Here is a 15,366-nt window from a genome sequence, read left to right on the forward strand (position 1 = left end):
CCTTTCCGGGAGAATGCAGCAAGTCAATCATCTGACTCCAGCAACATCCTCTTCCTCCCCCCAAGATTCTGCCGTACGCGCCCGTACTGCTCGGATCTGTGGAGTGTGGGCCTCCACCCCGGCACCTGCCACCTTCACGTGAAGGCTCTGGCTTCAGCACACCAGCTCCACTCTCAAACCTAACCTCCGCCGAATTCTCAGCAGGATCGACCATTGGGTCCACGGAGGACTGAGACACGTGAGCAGCTCAGCCGATGGGCAAGGGTGACTCATTCATCCTACTCATGTGATGGAGCAGAGAAAGGCGTGTTTTCTCTTCCAGGTATGCTGTGTGCGCTCAAGTCTGAGATGCTCCCGATTCACACGGTTCCCACCGCAGGGAATCCCGTCAGCGCACGGAGGATCCACACCGGCGGCTGCCCCAGACGGGGCGGAGTAGGCTGCAGCGAAGCCTTGCGGCCCGATGACCGCGTCGCGGCCTCCTTTCGTCAGGACCCTCCCGACGTTCGTGCCGCACTTCTGCAGCTGCCGCCGGTACCTCCTCCTGGGCTGCTCGCCCGGCGCCGGCTCCTCCGGCGGCTCGGAGCGCTCGGGCAGGGGGGCGAGGCGCACCCTCCGCGCGCCCGCCGCGCTCGCCCCGCTCTCCCTCGCCGCCGCCGCCGCCTCGTCTCCCGACTCCAGGTGGCCCAGGATGGCGGCCGCCTCCTCGTCCCCCTCGGTCCGCCCTCGCCCTCGGGGCCCGCGGCGCAGGAGGCTGCTCTCCGCCTTGGATCGGAGCCCGGCTCCCACCGTCAGGATGCCGCGGACCCTCTGGCGAAGGTCCGAGCGCCAGGACGCCAACCTTTGCTCCCCGCCCGCTTCTCTGGCTCTGCGCGGACGGCGCGGGGGTTGGGGGAGTTGATACGTTTAAATAAATTAAGGCTCATGGATAAGATTGATTGTAACAACATACAGAGAAAAGCAGGGTCGGCATAACGCTGTGAGAGTGAGTGTGTGTGTGTGTGTGTGTGTGTGTGTGTGTGTGTGTGTGTATCTGCATGTATCTATACTACTGGTCAGAAGAGCAAATTGTACCACACATTAATCACATGTTATCACTACTTGGTGGAAGAGCAGGTGGCTTTCATTTCATTTTACTTTTTAAAGTTTTCCTAGCTTTCTTCAAGGAGTATTTGTTACTTTATTGGAGGATGAGTTTGGAGAAACCTCGTTTAAAATTGTTTATTGTAGTGAAAGACACATAGTATAAATTTTGCCATTCAAGCTATTTTTAAGTATACAATTTGGTGGGATTAATTATATTCATAATGTTGTTCGACCATCACGACGATTTATTTCTCAACTTTTTCATTTTCCCCAAGCAGAAACTCTGGACCGTGAAACAAGAAGGCCTGATTGCCCCCACCCCCTCTATGGTCCTTGATGACCTCTAACCTACCTTCTGTCTCTATGAATTTGCTTCTTCTAGATGTTTTACATAAGGATCATCATGCCACATTTTTTTCTTTTGTGTCTGGTTTATGACACCCGTCATGTTTTCGAGGTTCGTCCATGTTATAGCATGTATCAAAATTTTATTTTTAAAGGATGAATCCTATTCCATGGTATGAATGTATCCTATTTCATTCATTGATTCACCTGCGGATGGGCATGTGGGTTTTTCTGCTTTTCAGCTATTGAATCACGCTAGAATGAGCACCGATGTATCGGTATCTGAGTCCCAACTTTTAATTCTTTTAGGTGTATACTTAGGAGTAGAGTTTTTGCATCATATGATAATTGTACAATTAACTTTTTGAGAAACTTCTGCTTTTTACGAGAAAAAAATCCACTTTTAAAATTTCATTGTGATTCAACTTTCAAGAATATTGTGTAGAAAGGGGCAGGCTGATGTCAGCATCTATCGTTTGTAAAATGGAATGCCTCAAAATGTTCTCTGTTTTACACGTACCCACACAAGCTAGAAACGTAGGCCAACTTATAGAAAATGTCAATATAGCCGGGCGCGGTGGCGCCAGCCTGTCATCCCAGCACTTTGGGAGGCCGAGGCGGGTGGATCACGAGGTCGAGAGATCGAGACCATCCCGGTCAACATGGTGAAACCCCGTCTCTACTAAAAGTACAAAAAATCAGCTGGGCATGGTGGCGCATGCCTGTAATCCCAGCTACTCGGGAGGCTGAGGCAGGAGAATCGCTTGAACCCGGGAGGCGGAGGTTGCGGTGAGCCGAGATGGCGCCATCGCACTCCAGCCTGGGTAAAAAGAGCGAAACTCCGTCTCAAAAAAAAAAAAAAAAAAAAAAAAAAAAAAAAAAAAAGTTCGCCGGGCATCGTGACGGCAGGCGCCTGTAGTCCTAGCTTTTCTTGAGCCGGAGGTGGGAGGATTGCCTGAGGTCGGGAAGTGGAGGCTGCCATGGGCCTTGGCCAGATGAATGCACTGCAGCCTGATGCCTGGACTGGTCTTGAAGTCCTCGGCTCTAGCAAAGTACCCGCCTCACCTCCGAACTTGGACCCACCGTATTCATCTGTCCCGAAGGTGTCGTTTAACTCTGTAAGTTGAATGCACACATTGACAAGCATTCTGCTGGATAGCTCCGTTTTTGTTTTAGAGCCAGATATTTCTCTTTACATCCTGTACTCCCATCCACTCTGGAATGTCCAAAGGCAGCTTTTAGAAGAAACGGGTTTCTAACTCTCTGAATCGAAACATAGCTTCAACTTCCTAAAAGGAACCAACACATAACAGATCAGTTTGTAAGAAGCGGGTCTTCTATGTTTTAAACGCATTTTTACTGCTGACTCTTATATGCCACTATAGGGCTGGAAATGAATGTTTCTACATTCCACAAAGAAAGGGTTTCTGAACTGCTGAAATACAAATCAGTTTCACTCTGTAAGTTGAATGCACACATTGACAAGCATTCTGCTGGATAGCTCCGTTTTTGTTTTAGAGCCAGATATGTCTCTTTACATCCTGTACTCCCATCCACTCTGGAATGTCCAAAGGCACCTTTCAGAAGAAATGTGTTTCTAAGTCGCTGAATCGAAACATAGTTGCAACTTCCTAAAAGGAACCAACACACAGCAGATCAGTTTGTAAGAAGCGGGTCTTCTGTGTTTTCAACGCATTCTTACTGCTAACTCTTATATGCCACTATAGGGCTGGAAATGACAGTTTCTACATTCTCCAAAGAAAGGGTTTCTGAACTGCTGAACTACAAATGAGTTAAACTCTGGAAGTTGAATGCACACATTGACAACCATTCCGCTGGGTAACTCTGTTGTTTTAAAGCCAGATATTTCTCTTTACATCCTGTACTCCCATCCACTCTGGAATGTCCAAAGGCACCTTTTAGAAGAAATGTGTTTGTAACTCGCTGAATCGAAACATAGTTGCAACTTCCTAAAAGGAACCAACACACAGCAGATCAGTGTGTAAGAAGCTGGTCTTCTGTGTTTTCAACGCATTCTTACTGCTGTTATATGCTACCATAGGGCTGGAAATGACTGTTTCTACATTCTCTAAAGAAAGGGTTTCTGAACTGCTGCAAACACACATCAGTTTAACTCTGTAAGTTCATTGCACACATTAACAACCATTCTGCTAGATGGCTCCGTTTGTGTTTTAGAACCAGATATTTTTCACAATAGCCTGTACTCCCTTCCGCTCTGGAATGTCCAAAGCAGCCTTTAGAAGAAACGTGTTTCTGGCCGGGCGCGGTGGCTCAAGCCTGTCATCCCAGCAGTTTGGGAGGCCGAGGCGTGTGGATGACGAGGTCGAGAGATCGAGACCATCCTGGTCAACATGATGAAACCCCGTCTCTACTAAAAATACAAAAAATTAGCTGGGCATGTTGGTGCGTGCCTGTAATCCCAGCTACTCAGGAGGCTGAGGCAGGAGAATCGCCTGAACCCAGGAGGCGGAGGTTGCGGTGAGCCGAGATCGTGCCATTGCACTCCAGCCTGGGTAAAAAGAGCGAAATTCTGTCTCCAAAAATAAAAAGAAGAAGAAACGTGTTTCTAACTTGCTGAATCTAAATATAGATGCAACTTCCTAAAAGGAACCAACACACAGGAGATCAGTTTGTAAGAAGCGGGTCTTCTGTGTTTTAAATGCATTCTTACTGCTAACTCTTATATACCACTATGGGGCTATAGTTCACTGTTGCTACATTCTCCAATGAAAGGGTTTCTGAACTGGTGAAATACAAATCAGTTTCACTCTGTAAGTTGAATGCACACATTGACAACCATTCTGCTGGATAGCTCTGTGTTTCTTTTAGAGCCAGAGATTTTTCCTTACATCCTGTACTGCCATCCACTCCGGAATGTCCAAACCTAGCTTTTAGAAGAAATGTGTTTCTAACTGGCTCAATCGAAACATAGTTGCAACTTCCTTAAAGGAACCAATACACAGCAGATCAGTTTTTAAGAAGCGGGTCTTCTGTGTCTTAAATGCATTCATACTGCTAACCCTTATATGGCAGTATAGGGCTGGAAATGACTGTGTCTACATTCTCCAAAGAAAGGGTTTCCGGCCGGGCGCGGTGGCTCAAGCCTGTAATCCCAGCACTTTGGGAGGCGAGGCGGGTGGATCACGAGGCCAAGAGTTCGAGACCATCCAGGCCAACACGGTGAAACCCCGTCTGTACTAAAAATACAAAAAATTAGCTGGGCATGGTGGCGTGTGCTTGTAATCCCAGCTACTCAGGAGGCTGAGGCAGGAGAATTGCCTGAACCCAGGAGGCGGAGATTGCGGTAAGCCGAGATCGCGCCTTTGCACTCCAGCCTGGGTAACAAGAGAGAAACTCTGTCTCAAAAAAGAAAAAAAAAAGAAAAGAAAAAAGAAAAGAAAGAAAGGGTTTCTGAACTCCTGCAAACACACATCCCTTCACCTCTGGAAGTGGAATGCACACACTGACACCCATTCTGCTGGGCAGCTCCGTTTTTGTTTTAGAGCCTGATAATTCTCACTACAGCCTGTACCCCCATCCACTGTGGAATGTCCAAATGCACCTTTTAGAAGAAATGTGTTTCTAATTCGCTGAATCGAAACATAGATGCAACTTCCTGAAAGGCACCAACACACAGCAGATCAGTTTGTAAGAAGCGGGTCTTCTGTGTTTTAAACGCATTCTTACTGCTAACTCTAATATGCCACTATAGGGCGGGAAATGACTCTTTCTTTTTTTTTTTTCTTTTTCTTTTTTTCTTTTCTTTTTTTTTTTGAGACGGAGTTTCGCTCTTGTTACCCAGGCTGGAGTGCAATGGCGGGATCTCGGCTCACCATAACCTCTGCCTCCTGGGTTCAGGCATTTTTCCTGCCTCAGCCTGCTGAGTAGCTGGGATTGCAGGCACGTGCCGCCATGCCCAGCTAATTTTTTGTGTTTTTAGTAGAGACGGGGTTTCACCGTGTTGGCCTGGATGGTCTCGATGTCTCGGCCTCGTGATCCGACCGCCTCGGCCTCCCAAAGTGCTGGGATTACAGGCTTGAGCCACCGCGCCCGGCCCTTAGACGCGTTCTTACTGCTATCTGTTATATGCCACTATAGGGCTGGAAATGACTGTTGCTACATTGTCCGAGGAAAAAATTTCCGAACTGCCGCAAACACACATCAGTTTTCCTCTGTCAGTTGAATGCACACATTGACCACCATTGTGCTAGATGGCCTCTTATCAACAAATGCATTCCGGGAGGTGCCCGAGTGCCAGCCCGCCCCAGTTACATACTCTGGTTCCATTCGGCATGGTGGGGAAATAACGAAAATGTAGAAACTAAGATGGAGTCTGTCCAGCTCCGGAAGCTACCAGAAAGCCTGAACAAGTTTTTAGTCTGAGAAAGAGACAGCTAGTTTTAACTGGCAAAAAACAGGTTATCACATGATGAAGTGCAGCTGACATCAACAGGCTCTCAGTCTACCTCGAGCAATCCACAAAAGCGCTAGTCAGCCTCAGGAGGAAGACAGCAGCTGACACGTCCCGAGGGAAAGGTACGCCTTCCTAGAATTCCGTGCCGAGGCCGGCATCGACTCCGGTCATCTTCAGCGAGCAGAGCATGACTTCTTAGATAGCATGTCTACTTTGGGCAAATAATACTGCGGCCCAGGGTGGAGCCACGATGCCCTTCCCATTTTGCAAATACGCTGGCCGGGAGAAGGAGAAAAGAAGACATCATGATAAAAGGTGACTGAGACCCAGCTAAGATGAAGCTCTCCTAGGGAGGGAGGGAGGGAGGGAGGGAGGGAGGCCTGACGAGTGAACGGGTGAAAAGAAACCCCACCGCTACAGTCCAGCCCGCCCACCCGCTTGCCCACGCGGACCAAAGGCTGTGCCATCGCCCGCAGCTGCCTCTGGGGAAGTGAGACCCTGCTCCACCCCCAGCCCCCCATCTTCCAAAAGAGCGGCCACCGAGTGAGGTGAGGCCTGGCGATCACCGATGCAAATGTCAGCCGGTAAAGCGTGGGGGGAGGGGAGAGATGATGGGGGCCCACCCGGCTGGCTCCAGAACGTTTCCACGCGGTGTTGGGGGGAGCCCAGCTCACAAAGTCAGCGCTTCGGAGTAAAGGGGTGGGGGTGGGGGCTTCAAAAATAAACCAACTCCTCATAAAGCCCAAGTCGAAGAGTCTGTGTGCATGAAAGACACCAACAAACAAACACAAAGTGCTGATAAAAGCACAACAGGGCCCCCGCCAGGGCGGAGGTTCCTCAGGCAATAGCGGAGAGAGGGACGCGCCCCCAGATGGGAGGAAGAGAAACCGGTTGCCCCGGGCTCCGTGAAGCGGTCGGGCAGACCTCCCTCCGCGCCACCTCGATTTTCCATCCCAGAGGCCGCTAGGTGATGCCCGAAGACAACTGATGCTTGCAGGCGTCACACGGAGAAGACGGGAACCGTGGATCGCTCTGGGTCCGGGTGGAGGTGGAGGAGGCGGGGGGCGGGGGGCGGGGGGCGGGGGGCGGGGGGCAGGAGAGGGCGGCTCAGGCATGCCGCGTCGCCGGCCTCTGCCCGATCCCGCTCGGACCAGGTCGTTTCCGGGCCCAGGGAGTTCTCTCAGGGGATGCCCGCCTGCACCTAGTTGAGCAGAGCCCCCAGGGGACACGGCCTAGGCACCCGCCCACGGGTTCATCGGGAAGTTCAATTCCGCTAGAGAGGAGGGAGAGCAGACCGGGGGCGGGGGCGTGTGGACGGACGCTAGGGGTGGAGACGGGCCCTATCTACGATGGAAGTCCAGTCCATAGCGTTTCCGAGTGGACTCCAGACCCACCAGCTCAGGGTGGCAATACCTGTGACAGGGAAACGAAGGTCCGTGAAATCCACGCTCCCGGCCACAGCGTGGATTTCACGGAGAGAAGAAGACAGCTGGCAGCACGCTCCCTCCTGCCCCGGGGTCAAGTTTTCCCTCCCAAAGTTTGCATTTCTTCCGCCCACCCCCACAAACGTCCGCTCTCGCTCGCTCTCCTTGCCCAGGCTGGAGTGCAGCGGTGCGATCTCGGCTCACCGAAACCTCCGCCTCCTGGGTTCCCGCGAGTCTCCCGCCTCAGCCTCCCGAGTGGCTTGGGATGACAGGCACGTAACCACCGTGCCCGGTGAATTTTGTGTTTTTAGTAGAGACGGGGTTTCTCCACGTTGCCCCGGCTGGTCTCGAACTCTCGACCTCATGTGATCCACCCACCTCGGTCTCCCAAAGCGCTGGGATGACGGGCATGAGCCACCGCGCCCGGCGGCCCAGTATGCATTTCTGTGTGTGTGTGGTTTTTTTTTTTTTTTTTTTTTTTTTGAGACAGAGTTTCGCTCTCGTTACCCTGGAGTGCAATGGCGCGATCTCGGCTCACCTGCAACCTCCGCCTCCTGGGTTCAGGCCATTCTCCTGCCTCAGCCTCCCGAGTCGCTGGGATGACAGGCTCGAGCCACCGCGCCCGGCCTAGTATGCATTTCTGAATCGTGTTCACCAGAGTCCACCCTCTGGTGAATCAGCCAGGAATCTAGTTCGGCGAATCCCAGAGCACCCACATGTGACCGCTAAGATCGGAGTCCACACACTGCGCGTGGCTCCACGCGGCGTCTCACCACGAGAACACCACTGCCGTCCCAGCCCAGTAGCGATACAGTGGCCACGTCTTAGAAATCACTCTCAGCAACACACCGTGATAGGTCCTATGTCTAGAAACGTATACCACGGTCATGAGCTTTCTTCCTTTTTTTTTTTTCTGAGACGGAGTTTCGCTGTCGTTACCCAGGCTGCAGTGCAATGGTACGATCTCTCGGCTCACCGCAACCTCCGTCTCCCGGGTTCGGGCGATTCTCCCGCCTCAGCCTCCCGAGTAGCTGGGATGACAGGCACGCGCCACGATGCCCAGCTAAGATTTTTGTAGTTTTAATAGAGACGGGGTTTCACCATGTCGACCGGGATTCTGTCGATCTCTGGACCTCGTGATCCACCCGCCTCGGCCTCCCAAAGTGCTGGGATGACAGGCTTGAGCCACCGCGCCCGGCTATATTGACATTTTCTATAAGTTGGCCTACGTTTCTAGCTTGTGTGGGTATGTGTAAAACAGAGAACATTTTGAGGCATTCAATTTTACAACCGATAGATGCTGACATCAACCTGCCCCTTTCTACACTCTATTCTTGAAAGCTGAATCACAGTGAAATTTTAAAAGTGGATTTTTTTCTCATAAAAAGCAGAAGTTTCTCAAAAAGGTAATTGTAGAATTATCATATGATGCAAAAACTCGATTCCTAACTATACACCTAAAAGAATTAAAAGTAGGGACTCAGCTACCGATACATCAGTGCTCATTCTAGCATGATTCAATCGCTGAAAGGCAGAAAAACTCACATGCCCATCCGCAGGTGAATAAATTAATAAAATAGGATACATTCATATCATGGAATAGGATTCATCCTTTAAAAATAAAATTTTGATACATGCTATAACATGGACGAACCTAGAAAACATGACAGGTGTAATAAACCAGACACCAAAGAAAAAAATGTGGCATGATGATCCTTATGTAAAACATGTAGAAGAAGCAAATTCATAGAGACAGAAGGTAGGTTAGAGGTCATCAAGGACCATAGAGGGGTTGGGGGCAATCAGGCGTTCTTGTTTCACGGTCCAGAGTTTCTGCTTGGGGAAAATGAAAAAGTTGAGAAATAAATCGTGGTGATGGTCGAACAACATTATGAATATAATTAATCCCACCAAATTGTATACTTAAAAATAGCTTGAATGGCAAAATTTATACTATGTGTCTTTTACTACAATAAACAATTTTAAACGAGGTTTCTTCAAACTCATCCTCCAACAAAGTAACAAATACTCCTTGAAGAAAGCTAGGAAAACTTTAAAAAGTAAAATGAAATGAAAGCCACCTGTTCTTCCACCAAGTAGTGATAACATGTGATTAATGTGTTGTACAATTTGCTCTTCTGACCAGTAGTATAGATACATGCAGATACACACACACACACACACACACACACACACGCTCGCTCGCTCTCTCTCTCTCTCTCTCTCTCTCTCTCTCTCTCACAGCGTTATGCCGACCCTGCTTTTCTCTGTATGTTGTAACAATCAATCTTATCCATGAGCCTTAATTTATTTAAACGTATCAACTCCCCCAACCCCCGCGCCGTCCGCGCAGAGCCAGAGAAGCGGGCGGGGAGCAAAGGTTGGCGTCCTGGCGCTCGGACCTTCGCCAGAGGGTCCGCGGCATCCTGACGGTGGGAGCCGGGCTCCGATCCAAGGCGGAGAGCAGCCTCCTGCGCCGCGGGCCCCGAGGGCGAGGGCGGACCGAGGGGGACGAGGAGGCGGCCGCCATCCTGGGCCACCTGGAGTCGGGAGACGAGGCGGCGGCGGCGGCGAGGGAGAGCGGGGCGAGCGCGGCGGGCGCGCGGAGGGTGCGCCTCGCCCCCCTGCCCGAGCGCTCCGAGCCGCCGGAGGAGCCGGCGCCGGGCGAGCAGCCCAGGAGGAGGTACCGGCGGCAGCTGCAGAAGTGCGGCACGAACGTCGGGAGGGTCCTGACGAAAGGAGGCCGCGACGCGGTCATCGGGCCGCAAGGCTTCGCTGCAGCCTACTCCGCCCCGTCTGGGGCAGCCGCCAGTGTGGATCCTCCGTGCGCTGACGGGATTCCCTGCGGTGGGAACCGTGTGAATCGGGAGCATCTCAGACTTGAGCGCACACAGCATACCTGGAAGAGAAAACACGCCTTTCTTTGCTCCATCACATGAGTAGGATGAATGAGTCACCCTTGCCCATCGGCTGAGCTGCTCACGTGTCTCAGTCCTCCGTGGACCCAATGGTCGATCCTGCTGAGAATTCGGCGGAGGTTAGGTTTGAGAGTGGAGCTGGTGTGCTGAAGCCAGAGCCTTCACGTGAAGGTGGCAGGTGCCGGGGTGGAGGCCCACACTCCACAGATCCGAGCAGTACGGGCGCGTACGGCAGAATCTTGGGGGGAGGAAGAGGATGTTGCTGGAGTCAGATGATTGACTTGCTGCATTCTCCCGGAAAGGTTGTGGGCTGAAGGCACTCACGTTCCTGGGCTGCCTCGGTTCCGAGGGCAGCTAAGGAGCTGTTTCTTCCTCAAGTCGTTCTCCCCATCTCCTGCCTCTGCCACTCTGCCACCAGGAGTTTAATTACAGGCTTGAGAAGAGGGAAGGAAGAAAGCTCTTTGAAGGCTATGATGCTTTGAAAACTGGGTTGGCAGTGTGGACTGACTGTTTACAGTAGACAAAAACTTGTCATTTTACCCCATCCCGAACGGCCGTGCGGCTGGCGAGAAAGGAGGGAGGAGGGCAAGTTCAGGCGCAGGCTGGGTGGGTGGCTGGGACGGGTCGGCCAAGGGACCACTCCTGAGGGCTCTTGTGCCGGCGATGCCCACTTCGGCCCAGCCATGTGTTTGCGGCAACCAGAGTCCCTGCAAACATGCGGCTGGCTGCAGTCAGGGCCTACTGCCACCATCGATGCACTCCCGCCAGAGGCTCAGCTGCTCTCCGCCAGGCCAACCGAGAGCGCTTGTCCCGGGTGGGACATAGGGGCTGAGACAGATGGAGGGAGACGTAACACATCAGGAATGGAAATCCAGATTGAGAGAAGGAAGCAGTAAGTAGGAGACAGATGTGAAGGAAGCGGACACAAGGCAAGAAGATGTTGGAAGGGAGAAAGGAGGTGGCCATCCAGGAGCCAGGCCTGGAGCATCAGTGTGGGGGAGTTCATGTAGGCTGGGCCTGTGCCAGTAGTAGGGACAGGGGACGCTGGGTGGCCACGGGTGTCATAGCTGGTGCTTAAAACCGCTGAGGCGGGGTGCGGTGGCTCAAGCCTGTAATCCCAGCACTTTGGGAGGCCGAGGCGGGTGGAACACGAGATCGAGACATCGAGACCATCCTGGTCAACATGTTGAAACCCCGTCTCTACGAAAATACAAAGAAAATCAGCTGGGCATGGTGGCACGTGCCTGTAATCCCAGCTACTCGGGAGGCTGAGGCAGGAGAATTGCCTGAACCCAGGAGGCGGAGGTTGCGGTGAGCCGAGATCGCGCTACTGCACTCCAGCCTGGGCAACAAGAGCGAAACTCCGTCACACACACACACACACACACACACACACACACACACACACACAGAGTCTCTGAAACTGATGAGAATAAATTCCATAGAAATATGACGTCGGACCAATGATAGTATTGGTATAGAAAGGGAAAAAGAGCCGGGCGTGGTGGCTCAAGCCTGTAATCCCAGCACTTTGGGAGGCCGAGGCGGGTGGATCACGAGATCGAGACATCGAGACCATCCTGGTCAACATGGTGAAACCCCGTCTCTACTAAAAATACAAAAAATCAGCTGGGCATGGTGGCACGTGCCTGTAATCCCAGCTACTCAGGAGGCCGAGGCAGGAGAATTGCCCGAACCCAGGAGGCGGAGGTTGCGGTGAGCCGACATCGCGCCATTGCACTCCAGCCTGGGCAACGAGAGCGAAACTCCGTCTCACAGAAAAATAAAAAATAAAAAAAATAAAGAAAGTCTCTGAAACTGATGAGAATAAATTCCATAGAAATATGACATCGGACCAATGATAGTATTGGTATAGAAAGGAAAAAAAGATGAACTTTTATAGATTAAAAGTGGATGGAAGACATTGATAGCAATTTGTCGCATTCGAATTATGAGCCATTCTCTGACACGTTTATCTGTACCGAGATGCCCTTAGGGTTTACCTTGCCCAGGGGGTCACATTTGCCATCCTTCGCCATCCAAGCCTTCCCCAAGTCATAAGCAGAAGCGAGCACGGCTCTTACCCTCCTTCTAGTTTTGGCTACTGTCATTCTCTTTGCCACGAAATGCTTTTGCACTTCCTCAAGTACAAACCCATTCAATCCTCCGCATCCATCTAATGAGATGCTGTGGGCCAGAGGTCAGCAGTTTGGGGCCATGGGGGAGAAAAAACATCATAGGTGCAAATTCCACCCACGGATGATCGGGAGTGGTGAGCTCTCTCTAAAACAGGTTTTGAGGAGAGCCTGGGGATTGCCAAAGGCACCGAATCCTTTGAAAGGAGCGGGAGGCAGGGGCGAGGAAGCTGGGAACTGGGAGGAGGCGAGCTGGGAGTGAAACCGGGAGGGGCGCGGCGCGCGGCTGCTGCACCGGACTGAAATTTTGTACCTTACCGGAGTAGGTGAGCCGGGCTTGGGAATGGGGACCGGGAGGCAGGGTGGGATGGACAGACAGCCCCACTCCCGGGAGCACAGTATGTTTTATACTGAGTGCGCAATGCTCGAAGAGCGCTCAGATTTTCCAATATAAGAAATGTAGTTTTCAGGTATTGTGGAAGAAGAACGTGTTTGTACAGCGCCTTATCATTGACGTATGTTATCTAGTAAACAAATTTCTTGAGTCTTAGAACTAATGCGTAATGTGTCAACTGTCATGATTATTACCCCTATTTATTTGTTTACTTCTTTCTTTGTTGATTATTTTTTGAGGCAGGGTCTTGCTCTGTCGCCCAGGCTGCATCGCAGCTGCAGAGGCGTCAGCTCGGCTCACTGCAAGCTCTGCCTCCCGGGTTCAGGAGATTCTCGTGTCTCAGCTGCCTGAGTAGCTGGGATGCTCAGCATGGCTCTGCGCTCGGCTACATTTTTTGCATTTCGAGTAGAGACGGGATTTTGCATGTTGGCCGGGATGGTCTCCAACTCCTGGCCTCAAGCGATCCACCCGCCTCGGCCTCCAAAGTGCTACGATTCGAGGCGTGAGTCACCGCGCCGGACCTATTAACCCATTTTGTATGTGAGGACTCTGAGGTCTGGGAAAACTGGACAAAGCAGAAACTCATGCCAAAGCCTTCTGTCCCCGTGTCCAGAGAGCGCTCCGTGACAGCCCAAGCTGATTTTCCAAGAATGTGATCACGCTTTGTCAGATTTGCAACGTTTCTGATATTAAGGCATCAGGTCCAAGTGCAACGTTCATAGAGAACTGAAGGGCTTGCATTCAAACAATTCTGAAAATATAAGAAATGGCTTTGTAGGCCGGGCGCGGTGGCTCACGCCTGTAATCCCAGCACTTTGGGAGGCCGAGGCGGGTGGATCACGAGGTCGAGAGATCGAGACCATCCCGGTCAACAGAGTGAAACCCCATCTGTACTAAAAATACAAAAAATGAGCTGGGCATGGTGGCGCGTGCCTGTAATCCCAGCTACTCGGGAGGCTGAGGCAGGAGAATCGCCTGAACCCAGGAGGTGGAGGTTGCGGTGAGCCTAGATCGCGTCATTGCACTCCAGCCTGGGTAACGAGAGCGAAACTCCGTCTCAAAAAAAAAGGTTATATATATATATATATATATATATATATATATATATTTAAAAAATGCATTCTGAAGCCAGGCACAGTGGTGTGTGCCTGTAGTCCCAGCTACTCGGGAGGCTGAGGCTGTTGTACTATCAGCTGCCAGGTCTTAATCTTTCCATTATTTTGAACCCATGCGGTGAACGTTTTCCTCGAAAGGGCACGTTGGTGCTCAAAATGTTTTCACCTTTTGGGCTCGATGCGATGGCTCACGCCTGTAATCTCAGAATTTTGGGGGGCCGAGGGGGGCACATCACAAGATCAGGAGTTCAACACCAGCTTGGTAGACATGGTGAAACCCCGTCTCTACTAAAATTACAAAAATCAGCTGGGCGTGGTGGCACGTGCCTATAATCACAGCTACTTGAGTGGCTGAGGCAGGACAATCTCTTGAACCGGGGAGTCGGAGATTGCAGTGAGCCAAGATGGTGCCACTGCACTCCAGTCTGGCAACAGAGCAACAGTCTGTCTCAAACACCATAAAAAATGTTTTCACCCTTTGTTGCGTTTCAGAGTTCAGATTTGTTTTTATCAGCGATGTTCAGTCTGTACTAAAACACCTGTGTAAGGGGTAAAAGAGCATCCCTGACCGACCTTCCTTCCTTCCTTCCTGCCTCCCTCCCTCCCTCCCTCCCTCCTTTCCTTCCTTCCTTATGAGACAGAGTCTTGCTCTGTTGCCCAGGCTGCAGAGACTTGATCTTGGCTCACTACAACCTCTGCCTCCCACGTTCAAGCAATTCTCCCACATCAGCCTCCCAAGTAGATGGGATGACAAGCACCTGCCATCACACCCAGCTGATTTTTGTATTATTAGTAGAGACGGGGTTTCACCATGTTGACCGGGCTGCTCTTGAACTCCGGACCTCAGGTGATCCACCCATCACGGCCTCCCAAAGTGCTGGGATTATAGGCCTGAGCCACCACGTCTGGTCGTCTTTGACACTTAGCAGTAACTGCCAGTTGGCAGGGCAGGGAACAGTGGTCCCCTTGCATGCGATTGAATACAAAGGTTTCCGTGGATCTTGGAATAACGGTGGGGGAGGGTGATGGTATTTTCCTTGAGGGGAGGTGACAGACGAGGTGGGCTGTCAGCAAAGGAACAACTTGGTCATAACAGGAATTGAAAAGAGGCCAACTCTTTCTTTTCTATTTACTTATTTTTTATTTTTTATTTTTTGAGACAGAGTTTCGCTCTTGTTACCCAGGCTGGAGTGTCATGGTGCGATATCAGCTCACCGCAACCTCCACCTCCTGGGTTCAGGCGATTCTCCAGCCTCAGCCTTCTGAGTAGCTGGGATGACAGGCAGACGCCACCACGCCCAGCTAATTTCTTGTATTTTTAGTAGAGACGGGGTTTCACCATGTTGACCTGGGATGGTCTCGATCTCTCGACCTCGTGATGCACCCGCCTGGGCCTCCCAAAGTGCTGGGATTACAGGCTTGAGCCACCGAACCCGGCCGGAAACCCTTTCTTTCAAGAATGTAGAAACAGTCATTTCCAGCCCTATACTGGCTTATAAGAGTTAGCGGAAAGA

General features: G+C 51.4%; 2 pseudogenes; one reads left to right on the forward strand and one right to left on the reverse strand.

Annotated features, from left to right (window-relative positions):
- Positions 1–282: 282 nt before the first annotated feature.
- On the reverse strand, positions 283–1,652 carry LOC141583160 (required for drug-induced death protein 1 pseudogene; annotated as a pseudogene).
- Positions 1,653–7,215: 5,563 nt separating this feature from the next.
- On the forward strand, positions 7,216–10,229 carry LOC141583161 (required for drug-induced death protein 1 pseudogene; annotated as a pseudogene).
- The last annotated feature ends 5,137 nt before the right edge of the window (positions 10,230–15,366 follow it).

The sequence above is a fragment of the Saimiri boliviensis genome (genome assembly GCF_048565385.1).
Source record: "Saimiri boliviensis isolate mSaiBol1 chromosome 16 unlocalized genomic scaffold, mSaiBol1.pri SUPER_16_unloc_1, whole genome shotgun sequence".
In the NCBI taxonomy this organism is placed as follows: domain Eukaryota; kingdom Metazoa; phylum Chordata; class Mammalia; order Primates; family Cebidae; genus Saimiri; species Saimiri boliviensis.